This window comes from Elephas maximus, chromosome 6 (genome assembly GCF_024166365.1).
Source record: "Elephas maximus indicus isolate mEleMax1 chromosome 6, mEleMax1 primary haplotype, whole genome shotgun sequence".
Lineage (NCBI taxonomy): Eukaryota > Metazoa > Chordata > Mammalia > Proboscidea > Elephantidae > Elephas > Elephas maximus.
The window spans coordinates 90182201-90196644 of record NC_064824.1 but is presented as its reverse complement, the minus strand read 5'-3'; the positions used below and the strand labels follow the sequence as shown (position 1 = coordinate 90196644).

General features: G+C 37.9%; 1 long non-coding RNA gene across 21 annotated transcripts in view; it reads right to left on the bottom strand.

The window, feature by feature from the left end:
• LOC126077941 (uncharacterized) overlaps positions 1–14444 on the bottom strand; it is a 134204-nt gene that overhangs the window by 112446 nt on the left and 7314 nt on the right. For 20 of the 21 annotated variants that reach the window (XR_007517893.1, XR_007517895.1, XR_007517899.1 and 17 more), the window contains exons 2-3: positions 8053–9639; positions 3494–3645 (exon numbers count right to left, since the gene is read on the bottom strand). This is a non-coding gene — a long non-coding RNA (uncharacterized LOC126077941). The remainder of the gene's footprint in view (positions 1–3493; positions 3646–8052; positions 9640–14444) is intronic. The other variant, XR_007517894.1, reaches the window with a different exon arrangement.

Here is a 14444-nt window from a genome sequence, read left to right as displayed (position 1 = left end):
CGATCTTTATGAGATATATCTTCAGGCCTTTCTTCCGAGCTGCCTTTGGGTAGATTCAAACCATTAATCTTTCGGTTAATAGTTGCATGCTTAACCATTCACACCACCCAGGGACTACTTTAATATGGATTATGCACTCCAAAAGAGAAAATAACTCAAAAAAGAAAAAAAGAGAAGGATGTAAGACCAGCTTTACTAAAGCCATTGAATAGCTTAGTTGGTTCAATTATCTTATCCTGTTAAGGGACCCAGGGAGAAAAAAATTAAAGGATCTTTCAAACCTTTTTCAATCCTAAGTCAAAACAAAAATTGAACAAGAAACTCCTAATCAGAAAATTATAGGATATTTAAATTGGAACTAATCTGTGCAGGCCAGGCCCAGCAATTTACTTGGTACAGAAATTCTCTCCACAGGCTCTTGTATCTTTTGCTTGCACTCCTGTATTTCATCATCACACAAGTCTAATCGTCAGAAGGATCATGTTGATATAAAATAAATATCTGTTTAGCCATGAGTCCCACCCATTAATTCTCATTCTGCTGACTGGAACTGCATGGAAAAAGAAAAACTATTTTGCATTTTCATGACAGCTTTTAAAACATTTGGATCATGACCACTGTCCCCCTTCCCACAAAAAGAATTGATCCCTCTAGGCCCTAAGGAGCCCTGGTGGCACAGTGGTTAAGTGCTCAGTTGCTAATCAAAAGATTGGTGGTTCAAACCCACCAGCCATTCTGCCAGAGAAAGATGTGGCAGTTTGCTCTTGTAAAGATTACAACCTTGGAAACTGTTTGGGGCAGTTCTACTCCGTCCTACGGGGCTGCTATGTGTTAGAAGCCACTTGATGGCCACGTTTTTTTGTTTGTTTGTTTTTCCCCTGTAGGTTGAACAAGGCCAGTTTCTTTAAACAGTTTCTCATGGCACTTTATTGACTCTTCACCATTCTTATAGTCCTAGTTATGCACACATGAATATAATTTTTTTTCTCTTATCTTGTTCCAAAAAAGAGTTCTGGTGGCTGAGTTCCAGTTTGTTAATGCTCCTTTAAAAAAAACCTGGTGCCCAAAACGAAACACAATACCTTAGAGTCAAAAAGCAAATGCACTGCATTCAGCACACTTCACAGATAGGCTACCATATGTCACTAAGTGTTTCGGGATCCGCTGTCATTGAGAAGGAGGAAGTACAAGACTGCAGGGGAGTGAAGACAGGCCCGGGTTCTGTTCCAGTATCATTTCAGTGTGAAATATACCCTATATAAGGCAAACAACAGATGTAATGTGCTGCTTTCATATAAAACTCTTCCAACATGGAAATATCTTATCATAGTCTCACAGTCACAATCTAATGTTGCCTCACACCCCCTAGGGGAAATTCCCCTGGGATGTGTTAGAAGAGGAAACTGCCTTGAAAGAAATTTTTCAGACACACTAGAGCTGACAGAAATCAGTTCTGATGTCGGGACTGGGTCTGTGTAGGATCTGACTAGGTACACAGCCCAGGCACACTCAACAAGCCATCAGAGCTTGCATTGAAAACCAAGTCCTAGATATTGCTGACACTGAAGGTTTTAACTATCTCTAGTATGGGGTTAAGAAGGGAAAATGAGGGTTTGGAGGGTAGGAGGTTGTTATCACAGGCATATTTTGTTAATGGACTATCAAGAGCACATTTCAAAAGTTTGGTTCATTCCCTGTGCCTGCTAGAACAAACAAAGTATAGGAGCCTCCTTTGATTTGCAGTTTATTGTAAACTGTCTGGCTCCATGTGATTTTACAACTGTTTCAGCTAATTCCGAGATTTTAAAATCCAGCTCTGGGAGAATTTTGAGCATTTATTCATAAATGCACAAAATGGTTCCAAAGCCAGGGGATACCTTACATTTTCCTAGCTCATATTTCCTATATGTGTATATGTATATATATATATACATATATATAGATCATAGCCCAACTCATTTCTTATATGTATGTACATGTATATGTATACATATATATGTATATATACATATAAAAACCCATTGCCGTCAATACAATTCCAACTTGTAACAACCCTATACGACAGAGTAAAACTGCCCCATAGGGTTTCCATGGAGTGGCTGGTGGATTCGAACTGCTGACCTTTTGGTTAGCAGCCAAACTCTCAACCACTGTACCACTAGGGCTCCATACACACACGTGATAAATACATTAAAAGAAGAATATTATGACCTATTTAATTTAAGCGTATTTATTTATTTTCCAAACCTCCTAAGCAATGACAATCTATTCTCCATGCTACTCACAAACCACTTACTCTTACCACTGAAAATAGTAGTGTGGTGGTTACTCTGTGTTTAAATGTGACTAGTGAACTTTGTTTCATTTAGCTGATTTTGAACTGTGTCTTGTCAAAAGAAAAATAAATGAAAATTCTTTATTGTGACTCTGGCTAGAGCTGACTACACATTGCCTGTGCATGCCTGAATTGGAATTGTAGCATTTCACATCCTGTGGCATAACCCTGCATGAGATCAAAGGCGTGTCACACTGGTATTCTGTAGAAGCATGGAATGGTATCTCATGCATATTTCAAGAGAAGCCTGCCAAAGTCCATCCAGTTTGGAAAGCCAACCTGTGACATAACTTTCACTTTTTTGGGAGGCACACCACTTCCTATATAATACAAACTGCTGCATCCCAAAGGCAACATATTGGGATATATGTAGAATACAAGTAGGTATAGAAAACCACCTGTATTTTTATTACACATTAAATGGAAAATAAGCCCCATGAGGGGTTTTGTTGTCAGTTTTATTCACTAATTTATCCCAAGCACCTCGAACAGTGCCTAATACATACTTTTTGAATGAATGATATGGTTGAGAATCATTGTTTTAAGTACAAGTCTGAGAAGGTATTGACCCTGGATCCAATATTCTCTTACAAGTGTAAAGAAGTAAATAATCTCATGCTGGCAAATACCAGCATGTAGATTAATGTGGTGACCAGCATCAAATAAGGAACCTTATTTGATGTATTTGTATCAGCATAGATACAGAAAATGGTATTGGTGTCTTACTGATCAAGGAATCATTTTTTTATATCTTTCTGTATTATACAAAATAATTTACAAAGAAGGCTGGTAGTCCTCATAGTCAAGTGTATTCTTCTCTATGTCTACTAGGAGTTTAACAGTCTTTTAACACAAGCTATTATTACATGGTGTCAAAACAAAGAATACACAGTTAAATAAAGAATAGTGCAGATAAATTGAGCCCTGATACCACTAATAATCTCTCAGAAGTAAAGTTGGACCAAGAGAAAGGAAAGCCAGAGTGCAAAGGACATCAGAAAGAAGAAACTGGGATGCTGAAGACCAAGTATAAACAAGGATGTGAGACTGAAGCAGAAAAACAGCGGTGTGGTTGCCAGCCACCCGAAGACCTTCAGCAGGCATTCGGCAAAGGGGCAGAGTCCAGAGGAAGAGTCCACTAGCCTCACAGTTACGCACCCTGAAGGATGGAGAAGAGAAAGGGAGAGGTCCCTTGGCAGATGTGCTTGACTCTCACTACAGTTCTCCTGATTGTTGTTTTACTCCATTTTCTTGTCTGTTCAACAAATAGCAGATCTGGTAAATAGACCAGAAGTGTCTTCATGAAGATCCTATAAACAAAAGAGCACTGGTTTTCTAGTCAGATAACATTAGCCACATTATTTCTGATAAAACTATTAATGATAAAAAACCATTAAGTATTCATAAACTTCTCTTAGATAAGTAATAGTTTTCCTCTAGGAACTTCCAAATTCTCATTTTATTATTTGTGTAAATAAAAACTACAGGTTAAGTAGCTTACCGATGCTTGTTGGAGGCACTAGCAGAGCCAGGGAAATCCATACTAATACATATTCTACACATTTCAATTAAATTGCTAAATAGTTTGTTCTGATGGTTCCACAAAAATTCCATAATTGTACCATATTTAAAAATGAGAGATAGGAGGAAAATACTTACTACAGGGATGTATTTTTTTCATTCAGACACAGATGCCAAAGGTTTAAGAGCCTTGAATCAAATATTGTTTATTCTTCCTTTTTAATAGTTTATTTTATTTTATTGTTGTTATTGAGAATATACCCAGCAAACCACCAATTCAACAGGTTCTACATGTACAATTCAGTGACAATGATTACATTCTTCGAGTTGTGCAACCATTCTCACTCTCCTTTTCTGAATTGTTCTTTCTCCATTGACATAAACTCACTGCCCCCTGAGGTTTCCATCTAATCTTTCAAGTTGCTGTTGTAAATTGATCCTATATGGGTAGATCTTAAAAGAGCATAATGCCCAAGGCAGACATTCTTCATTAGTTAAGCGAAACTATTTTTTGGTTTTAAGAAGACTTCAGGGGATATTTTTGGCTTAAGGTTTAAAGATTGTCTCAGGGCAACAGTTCTGGGGTTTCATCCAGCCTCCATGCCTTCAAATATTTATTCTCTACATGGAATTAATTTTAAGGACAATATCAACCACACTTAGGCTGCCCAACCCTGATGAGCAAGCCAGAATATATGTGGTGACACTGAAAACGACTGAAAACAGATGTTCAGGTACACTGAAGTAACATTGTTTGTGCTTTAAAGTGTTAAAACCGGCTCCAAGGCGCAGCGTTCTGCCAGATTCTAGATTACTTTGGAAAGGTTCTCACATACGTGGAGCTATCAGAGGGATGGAGCAGGGCCAAGTTCTGTTATCCAGTTCATATTTCCAAGGGAAGATTGGAGCCCTCGGGACTGACTCCTGAGACCTTTCCCAGGAAAATCATCTACTGTCCCTGATAGAATCTGCGTATGTGGGAACTTGGGAATCACTCTCAAATGCAATTGTAAAGAAACTTCTTTGTTTCCAAGTCATCATTTCATCCCAAATAAAGATAGAAACTAAGCCTACCAGTTAGAAATATCTACAAATGGCAATTAATTTGGACTTTGTGGTTGTAGCTTTTTATTTCATAGGCCTTAATTAATGCCAATTAACCTTACTTTATTCATATAAAAATAAAAGTGAAGCTTAATTCAACCAAATTAAAATCTGCCTTTTTCATTCTATAACAACCATAGAGTAACTATTAGGGTGAAGATTATGATATTATACCAATATGTTCTTCAGGAATGTGAACACAAAAGGCCATCTCTTTACAGAGTTATGGAAACAGTGTGGACCAGAAGCCAGGATGACTCTGGCCTAGTCTCCCAGCTAACTGGTGTATGATGTAGGGAAAGTCATGTAACAGGTTTTTGCCTCTGTTTCTCAATCTGTAAAATAAAGGGGCTGAGAAATGATTATGATGGTGGCAATAATAATAAAGGTAACAGCAAGAGGCTTATTATTTACAATTTTAGTTAAGCTCTCGACAACCCTATGATGTATTATAATTATTATCTCCTTTCTACAGTTGAGGAAACCAAGGCTCAGGCAGATTTACCAATTTGCTTAGCTATGCAAAGGCAGACTTACTGTGAAATTAATGAATTTTCAGCTTCAGAGCTCCTTATTTACACAGGTCCCTTCAACTTTGTATTCTCTAACTTAAAAACCAAAACCCACTGCCATCGAGTCAATTCCGACTCATAGTGACCCTATAGGACAGAGTAAAACTGCCCCATAGAGTTTCCAAGGAGCACCTGGTAGATTCAAATTGCCAACCTTTTGGTTAGCAGCCATAGCTCTTAACCACTATGCCACCAGGGTTTCCTGTCTCACTTAAAGATGTCATATAAAACTGTATAAGTTATGGGCCCTACAAAAGTTGGATTCGCTCCTATTGCAAGCAACAGGTGGAGTTAGAATTCAGATACAATTGGTCCAAACCTGGTGCCTGAAATCCTACTCACTCTGCTCAACTCACTCTTTTTAAAGTTTCCTTTGTTCTCCATAACCTCTAAGTTATCTTATCTCTGCCTCATCCCTGAAGTTTCTTATGTCTCAAATAATAGGACTGTGTGCATTTCCTTGAGACAGTCATTTCACAATGTAATGTCTTAGGGATAGTCAGGACATTTTTCTGAACAAAAAAGTATATATATAATTTCTCCTAGAAATTATAATGTCACCTTCCTCTCTTATTATGAGGAAGTAGCAGAATATTAAATGTTCAAGGACAGACCACAAAAATCCAAGTTCTAATCCCATTATTCATGATTTGCTAATGGTGTGCTGTGCTTCCCTGTCCAGGCTATTCCTAGGTTCAACACTTTGACCAGCATAGGATTGCTGGTGAATTAATTAGTCAAGATTACGCTCAAGAAACTTTAATACAGCAAATATCGCTTGATTTTCCTTTACACTGTGTAATAGTCACAAGTCCCTTGATAAGGAAAGTTAATTAAATGGACAGTCAAATCACATAAATGTTTTAATATAGAATATGAAACATACATCTGAACACATAACCAAGAGTTTATTTTCACTTCTCACTGATTCCTCAATTTTTAATTGCTTCATTGGTATTTATTCATCCATTCATTTGAAAATATTTATTAAACAGCTACTAAGTGTCAGATGCTCTTCTAAGCCTTACGGTTACAATATTGTTATAGGTAGAATTCTAAGATGTCCTCAAAGATCCCTGCCTCTGGTGTGCATGTCCTAAATAATTCCCTCCCCTTGAGTGTAAGGAAGCACCTGTGAATATGATAGGTTACCACTCCTGCAATTAGGTTATGTTATGTGGCAAAGGTGAAGAGATTTTATAGATGTAATTAAGATTCCCTAATCGGTTGACTTCCGGTTAATCAAAAGGAAGATGATCCTGGATGGGTCAGACTTAACCAGGTGAGCTCGAAAACAAGATCTAGAAGAGACTCTTCTACTGGCTTTGAGAAAGTAAGCTGCCATGTCATGAGAAAGTCACATGGCTGGAACCTGAGGGCAGCTTCTAGAAGCTGAGAACGCTCCCTTCTCAATCCCCTGCCTGACAGCCCACAAGAAAAAGGGGACCTCAGTCCTACAACTAAGACAAATTGAATTCTGCCAACAACCTGAGTAAGTTTGGAAGAGGCCCCTGATTCTCAGATGAGATTCTAGCAGCTAGACAGCACTTTACTCAAGCTGGTCAGACCCTGAGGAGAGGACCCAGTTAACTAACCTGTGCCCAAACTCCTGATCACAGAAAATGTGAGATAATAAATATGTGCTATTTTAATCTGATAAATTTGTGGTAATTTCTTATACATAATGGAAAAATAATATACAGAATGAACAATATAGACAAGGTCCTTGCTCTCATGGAGCTTTAAATCTAGTGGAAGAGATGTGAAATAAGCATCTCAAAAAATAAACAGTATTATTTTAACTAATGACGTGCACAATGAAGAGAATACAAAAGAGTGAGACGGAGGATGGGACCCACATTAGGTAGAATGGCTAGAGAAGACTACGTTGAATGATGAGGAAAAAAAGCCTAGCCACATGAGAATGAGAGGGGAGAACATTCCAGGCAAAGAAAATAGCAAGGGAGAAAGCCATCAGCTACACTGGCCGTATCATTACAGAAGTTAACTCCAAGAGCCACATGGAGATACGGCTACATAAGCTCATTCATGCAATGAATGCTTAATTTAATATAAATGTAAAACTGCCAAAAAAATATGCCTTGGTAGAACGAGTCCTATCGGACACTAATCAGTTTAAATGCCATTAGCAAAAGTTCTAATTATAGTAACCTTTTAAATTTGGCCTCTCTTCAACTTTACCAGGGGGAAATTGCCTTATAGGACACGCTACTTGGCACATAATGCAAATTCAAAAGGACAGTTATTGAATTGGGTTAAATTCTTCAACTTTAAAATTTCAAGTTTGTCCGGTTCTTTTGGGGGAGAATTGTGCTCCCTATTAGGAAGACATAAAAATAAAGAACACTGAAATTCTGCTCTATCCAAGATCTCTGATGTAGAAGTCAGGATTTCAATTATTAATATACAGTATTGTTAGGTGCCATCCAGTCAGTTCCATCTTACAGCAACTCTATGCACAACAGAATGAAACACTGCCTGGTTCTGTGCAATACTCACAATTGTTGCTATGTTTGAGCCCATCATTGCAGCCACTATGTCAATCCATCTCATTGAGGATCTCCCTCTTTTTCACTGACTCTCTACCAAGCATGAAGTTCTTCTCCAAGGGCTGGTCCATCCTAATAACATGTCCAAAGTACATGAGACAAAGTCTCGTCATCCACACTTCTAAGACACTCTGGCTGTACTTTTTCCAAGACAGATTTGTTCAGTCTTCTGGCAGTCCATGAAGATGTTCTTCTCCAGCACCACAATTCAAAGGCATCAGTTCTTCTTCAGTCTTCCTTATCCATTGTCTAGCTTTCACATGCACATGAGGCAATTGAAAATGTCATGGCTTGGGTCAGGCGCACCTTAGTCTTCTAGGTGACATCTTCGCTTTTTAACACTTTAAAGAGGTCTTTTGCAGCACATTTGCCCAATGCAATATGTCATTTGATTTCTTGACTGCTGCTTCCATGGGTGTTGATTGTGGATCCAAGTAAAATGAAATCTTTTGACAACTTCAATATTTTATTCATTTAACATGATGTTGCTTATTGGTCCAATTGTGAGGATTTTTGTTTTCTTTATGTTGAGGTGCAATCCATACTGAATGCTGTGGTCTTTGGCCTTCATCTGTAAGTGCCTCAAATCCTCTTCACCTTCCACAAGCAAGGTTGTGTCATCTGCATATCACAGGTTGTTAATGAGTCTTTCTCCAATCCTGATGCCCCGTTCTTCTTCACATAGTTCAGCTTCTCAGATTATCTGCTTAGCACACAGATTGAATAAGTATGGTGAAATGATACAACTCCGATACACACCTTTCCTGATTTTAAACCACGCAGTAACCCCTGTTCTATTCGAACAACTACCTCTTGGTCTATGTTCAGGTTCTGCATGAGTACTGTTAAGTGTACTGGAATTCTCATTCTTCACAATGTTATCCATAATTTCTTATGATCCACACAGTTGAATACCTTTGCACAGTCAATAAAACACAGCTAAACATCTTTCTGGTATTCTGTTTTCAGCCAAGATCCATCTCACATCAGCACTGATATCCCTCATCCCACATGCTCTTCTGAATCCAACTTGAATTTCTGGCAGCTTCCCATCAATGGAAACCCTGGTGGCGTAGTGGTTACGTTCTACGGCTGCTAATCAAATGGTTGGCAGTTCGAATCCACCAGGCGCTCCTTGGAAACTCTGTGGAGCAGTTCTACTCTGTCCTATAGGGTCGCTATGAGTCGGAATCGACTCGACAGCGCTGGGTTTCCCATCAATGTATTGATGCAAGTGTTTTCTAATGATCTTCAGCAAAATTTTACTTGCATGTGATATTAATGATATTGTTCAATAATTTCCACATTCCATTGAAGCACCTTTCTTTGGAATAGCCGTGTATATTCTTCTCTTCTAGTCTGTTGGCCAGATAGCTGTCTTTCAAATTTCTTGGCATAGATGAGTGAGTGCTTGCAACATTGCATCCATTTCTTGAAACGTCTCATTGGTATTTCATCAATTTCTGGATCCTTGTTTTTCACTTTCAGTGCAGTTTGGATTTCTTCCTTCAGTACCTTCAGTACCATATGCTACCTCCTGAAATATAAGTATACAGTAGAAAGACTGATTAAATGAGTAAATACACAATGAGATAATATTGGTAATTTTGGCTAGCTGGCTTTTAACTTTGTTTACCGTGGTCTATGTAACAGGCATTAAATCTATGAAACATTTTTAAAAATAATATTATTATTAGCAGTATTTTTAATAAGCAAATTGAGGCTTAAAATATTAAGTAATTTTCTCAATTATCATACAACTAGTAAGTGAGGAAGCTGGGACTTGAACCTGGGTGATGACTCTAAAACCCAGCCTATACACCACTGTTGTTGTATGCCATCAAATCGGTTCTGACTGATAGCAACCCTACAGGACAGAATAGAACTGCCCCACAGGGTTTCTTAGGCTGTAATCTTTACCGATCACCTGGTCTTTTCTCCTGTGGACGGGCTGGTAAGTTCAACCTTCAACCTACTGGTTAGCAGTCAAGTGCTTAACTAACCACTACTTATATGATAATTTCAGTAATGACTAAGACTTATTGAGTGCTTACTACAAGCCAGGCACTATACTAAGCACTTTACATATATTATCTCATTTAATCCTCAAGGCAAGCTATGAAATAGGTATTGTTGGTGTTTCTCCTTTTGTAACTGATGAAACTTAGTCTCAGAGAGGTGAAAAACTTGCCTAAGGTCACTGAACTTCTCTGGTGTTCAGTCCTCTCATCAAAATGGCAGAGCAGAGATTTGAACCCAGGCAGACTGGTGTCACCGCCCATACTCAGAACCGTTCTATAACCTTGCTATGCTGGTACTAACCATGTGATTTGAAATAAAAATTATAATTACCACAAAATATATGTAGCATATTTTCTATTATTCATTAATCTAATGGCAGGTTTAAGTAGCCAAACTAATTTTATTTGGACATTTTAACTTATCCTTGCTCATTAATTCTTTAATTAGTTTGAGATACCTTTTCTCCTTTCCTCTGGACTCTAATTATTTTAGATTGCTTGGTCAGTGCTGAGGGGCGGGAGTAAGATGTTTCCTCCTGTCCCTCTCCTCATCTCACATTTGAATAGTAACTAAAATGTCACGCTCTGCAATTGAGGCTAATAAGATCAGTTACAACAGATGTGAATTGCTGGTCGGCAGAATAACCTATCATATGATGTATTTACTAAATGTGGGGCTAACGAGACCTTGTGTTGTAAAGAGAAACCCAACATGACCTGTAAATTCAGAAGCAGAGAACATTTCTCAATCTAAGCAAGGTGGTAAGGAAAGGAATACGGCTAACACTGGAAAAAAAAAAAAAAGCTCTAATTTAAACTTTTATATTGTAACTTTTCCATAGCAAGAAATGTGCAACAGGAGCAATGTGATTTGCATTGTATCTAGGAAAAGGAGAGGCAAAAAGGAAACATCTGTCAGTGTTGATTCAGCTATGTCCAGGGAAGAGAGGGCTCTAAGACTAAAGCAGTGTTTTTCACATTGTGTGTTGTGACCTACTTGCAGGTGGTGATATCAAATTATCAGATGGCCACTGGTATTTTTAATAACTAAAATAGATCCGAATGTACTGCATGAAGTAAGGTTAAGCATTGTTTTACGCAACTCCTTTCTGTTGTTAAGTATACATACATATGTGCGTCTGTGTGAATGCTCATGCACTGAGGCTGGGCATGACCATGCATGTCTTCCTTTCTGTGGGCCTTGATCAAAAAGGTTGAAAGCCATTAGTATACAGGACTTATGTCGGTTCTCTAAGCTGGTGGTTCACTGATTTTGTGAAAACTTGAATCACCCTCTAAAAAAGGCAAAATTGGGAGCCTGTCAGAGGGTTGGAAAGCCTGGTGGCATAGTGGTTAAGTGCTATGGCTGCTAACCAAAAGGTCGACAGTTCAGATCCACCAGGTGCTCCTTGGAAACTCTATGGGGCAGTTCTATTCTGTCCTCCAGGGTCACTATGAGTTGAAATCAACCAGACAGCAACCAGTTTGGTTTTGGTTTGGTCATAAAGTTGCCAATATTTTCATTCTTCTTACTTTAAAAAAATAATAATAATAAAGTACTAACGTTTCCCAAAATCAAGAAGATCTTTGACATTAAATATAACAATGACAAAATTGCAGAATAAAGCACATTCTTTAAAATTAACTATATTTAGCTTAATTATAAGTCCACTGTATTGCACCTTTTTTTTTTTTTTTAATTTCACTACAAATTCATGGAAAAAAAAAAAACCCATGGCCAGGCATTAGAGGACATAGCTATCTCCAAAACGTGGGAGGGCAGTACATACAGTTACCTTCACCTCTATAAAATATTTCTTAGGAATATCTATCTTCCTTTGCTTTATTTCAGTACTCGCTAAGCTATCTTCTGATATATAATTTTATGATTCCTAGAGCATTAAGCCAAGATAGAGGAAATGACCACTGTGGTTTGTTATGCCAGGTAGTGCTGTTTTTATCAATTAATACATGGACGTGGGTTTATCAATCACTCTCATGTGAGTTTTAATAGCAAGAGTCAATTTCCTCTAAACCTTACCATCTAAGTGAGTGAATCAAATGAAATTCTTGGACCAAAACAAACTGAAGAATTGAATATTTTAGACCATGAGAGTCTCAGGTCAGTTGATGGCAATTCCTGTCATTGTAGTGCTAATGTGATAAGCTCCCAAATCTGGTGCAGCATTTCACATGGTGTTTCCCACACTTGCAATGCTGCTCAAACAAACTCTCCTCTTCCAGACCCTCACCCTTGTTACCTATAGCTCCTTGCTCCTAGCTGCTCTTGCTGTTACCTATAGCTCCTTGCTCCTAGCTGCTCTTGCTGTTACCTATAGCTCCTTGCTCCTAGCTGCTCTTGCTGTTACCTATAGTTCCTTGCTCCTAGCTGCTCTTGCTGTTACCTATAGCTCCTTGCTCCTAGCTGCTCTTGTTGTTACCTACAGCTCCTTGCTCCTAGCTGCTCTTGCTGTTACCTATAGCTCCTTGCTCCTAGCTGCTCTTGCATCCAGGCTGCCTTGCCTTTCAAGAAAGCATTTTAAAATTTGTCATTTCAGCTTCTCCTTATCTCTTGTCCGGATCTGACCTTGTTCCTACATGAATGATAGCCAAGTTTTGCAGACTCTGTAAGGAAATCTTCTGACCACTTTTTTTTTTTTTTTTACTTCCATCTTCCAATTGCTATCAATGTTTAGTGCCCAAGAAGAGCTTCCAGAAGCTCCTTAGTAACCTCTCTCCCCACCCCATATCATGGCATATTGATAACCTGAAGCAACCAGTTGGCCTTCCTCTTTGGTATCTCTTTTAGCAACAACTTTGTAGGGACAACAATTCCAAATCTGATTGTAATAATCAAGTTGCACCAACTCTTAGTATACGAGAACCAAAGTAATACAGTGTTCACTCAGATGCTATTAATTGGTAAAGTTTTAAAAACTAGAACCATACTGGGCCCAAGTTTACTTCTGAACAGTTTATATAAAAAGTATGTCACTAAAAAAATTAGCAGCATGAACAAAATGTAAAGAGCTTGATTAATTATTTTAATATGTTAACACATAAATTATATGCATCCAAAAAGGTAGTCCTAATGAATCAGAGCTTATCTAGTCATTAAAAAATCCTAATCACACTTAAACTTAAAAATGCTTTTCTAGCAATTAGTTCAACTTACCAAATATACTTGAAAAATAATATATTTGCATTTCTTTTTAAAAGTTCCTATAATTCGGATAATATTTTTCTGTAATTTTTGGGTTTCCTCCCATTTAAACTAAATTAGCTCAATTTTGTGTCAGGAATATTTATACTAGTTTCCTCTAGTGGCTCATTACCCTCTGTGTGCCCTGATTCTTTTAAAGGTCAATCCCTGAACTGAAAAGACTCCATCTTCTCACGTTTTCACTTCTGTCACGTGGTACGGAGGAGTGAAATCAGCAGTTAGAGGTGGACACGCTTAATCACCATAGTAGATTGTGGTTCTAAGTAACTGCTGCAATGAACTGTATATACTAGTTACAGTGTCTAAAACACAAACCAAATAAATCCTTCCTTGCAAGACTCATTAGCTACAGGTGAATACCATTTTTCATAATACATGAAAATTCAAGAGAGCATCATTTCCAACTTGTGCTCCAAGAACTTTTTCTTCTACGTGTTAGAATGCTTAACCCTGTCCAATCTGTTTGTTCTGCTCTCCCAATGGATTTGTATTTCATTGAAAATTTCTCCATATCTTAATTATCTTCGTATCTTCCCCAACTCCACTCCTATCTCCTACTGAAGGGTCTTAACTGTAGGAGACAATTAATACATAATTACTGAATTGAATTAGATCATCTAATCAAAGCCTTCATGTTGCAAATGAGGAAACCCAGTCCCAGGGAAGTTGAGTGTTCAGGATCATCCAGTTAGTGTCTGAGTTGAAAATCAACTCCAAGTCTTTTGATTTCCCAGTCCACTCACACACCATACTTTTACCAAACCACTTTGGCTGTGACCAAAGGTGAGATTCGGTGAGAATGCGGTTTTGTTGGTTTTTTAGTATGTGCTTTTTAAAGTTGAGACTCTGAGACAGTATTAGCAAAATCAGTCCACTAAAAATGCCTTAAAATGTTCACTAAATTATAAAATTTTATCATTGGAAAAGGTCTTAGAATTCAAGAAGACCAGCTTCACTTTTACAAATGAGGAAAGTAAGGCCTAAAAAGACTAAGTGGCTTTTGCATTAAAATACATTCCATCGTGTTTGTCATTAATCAGACCTGATATTATGACTGTATCTATGCAACGGCTCAAAATTGTTTTAGAAAGAGTTACT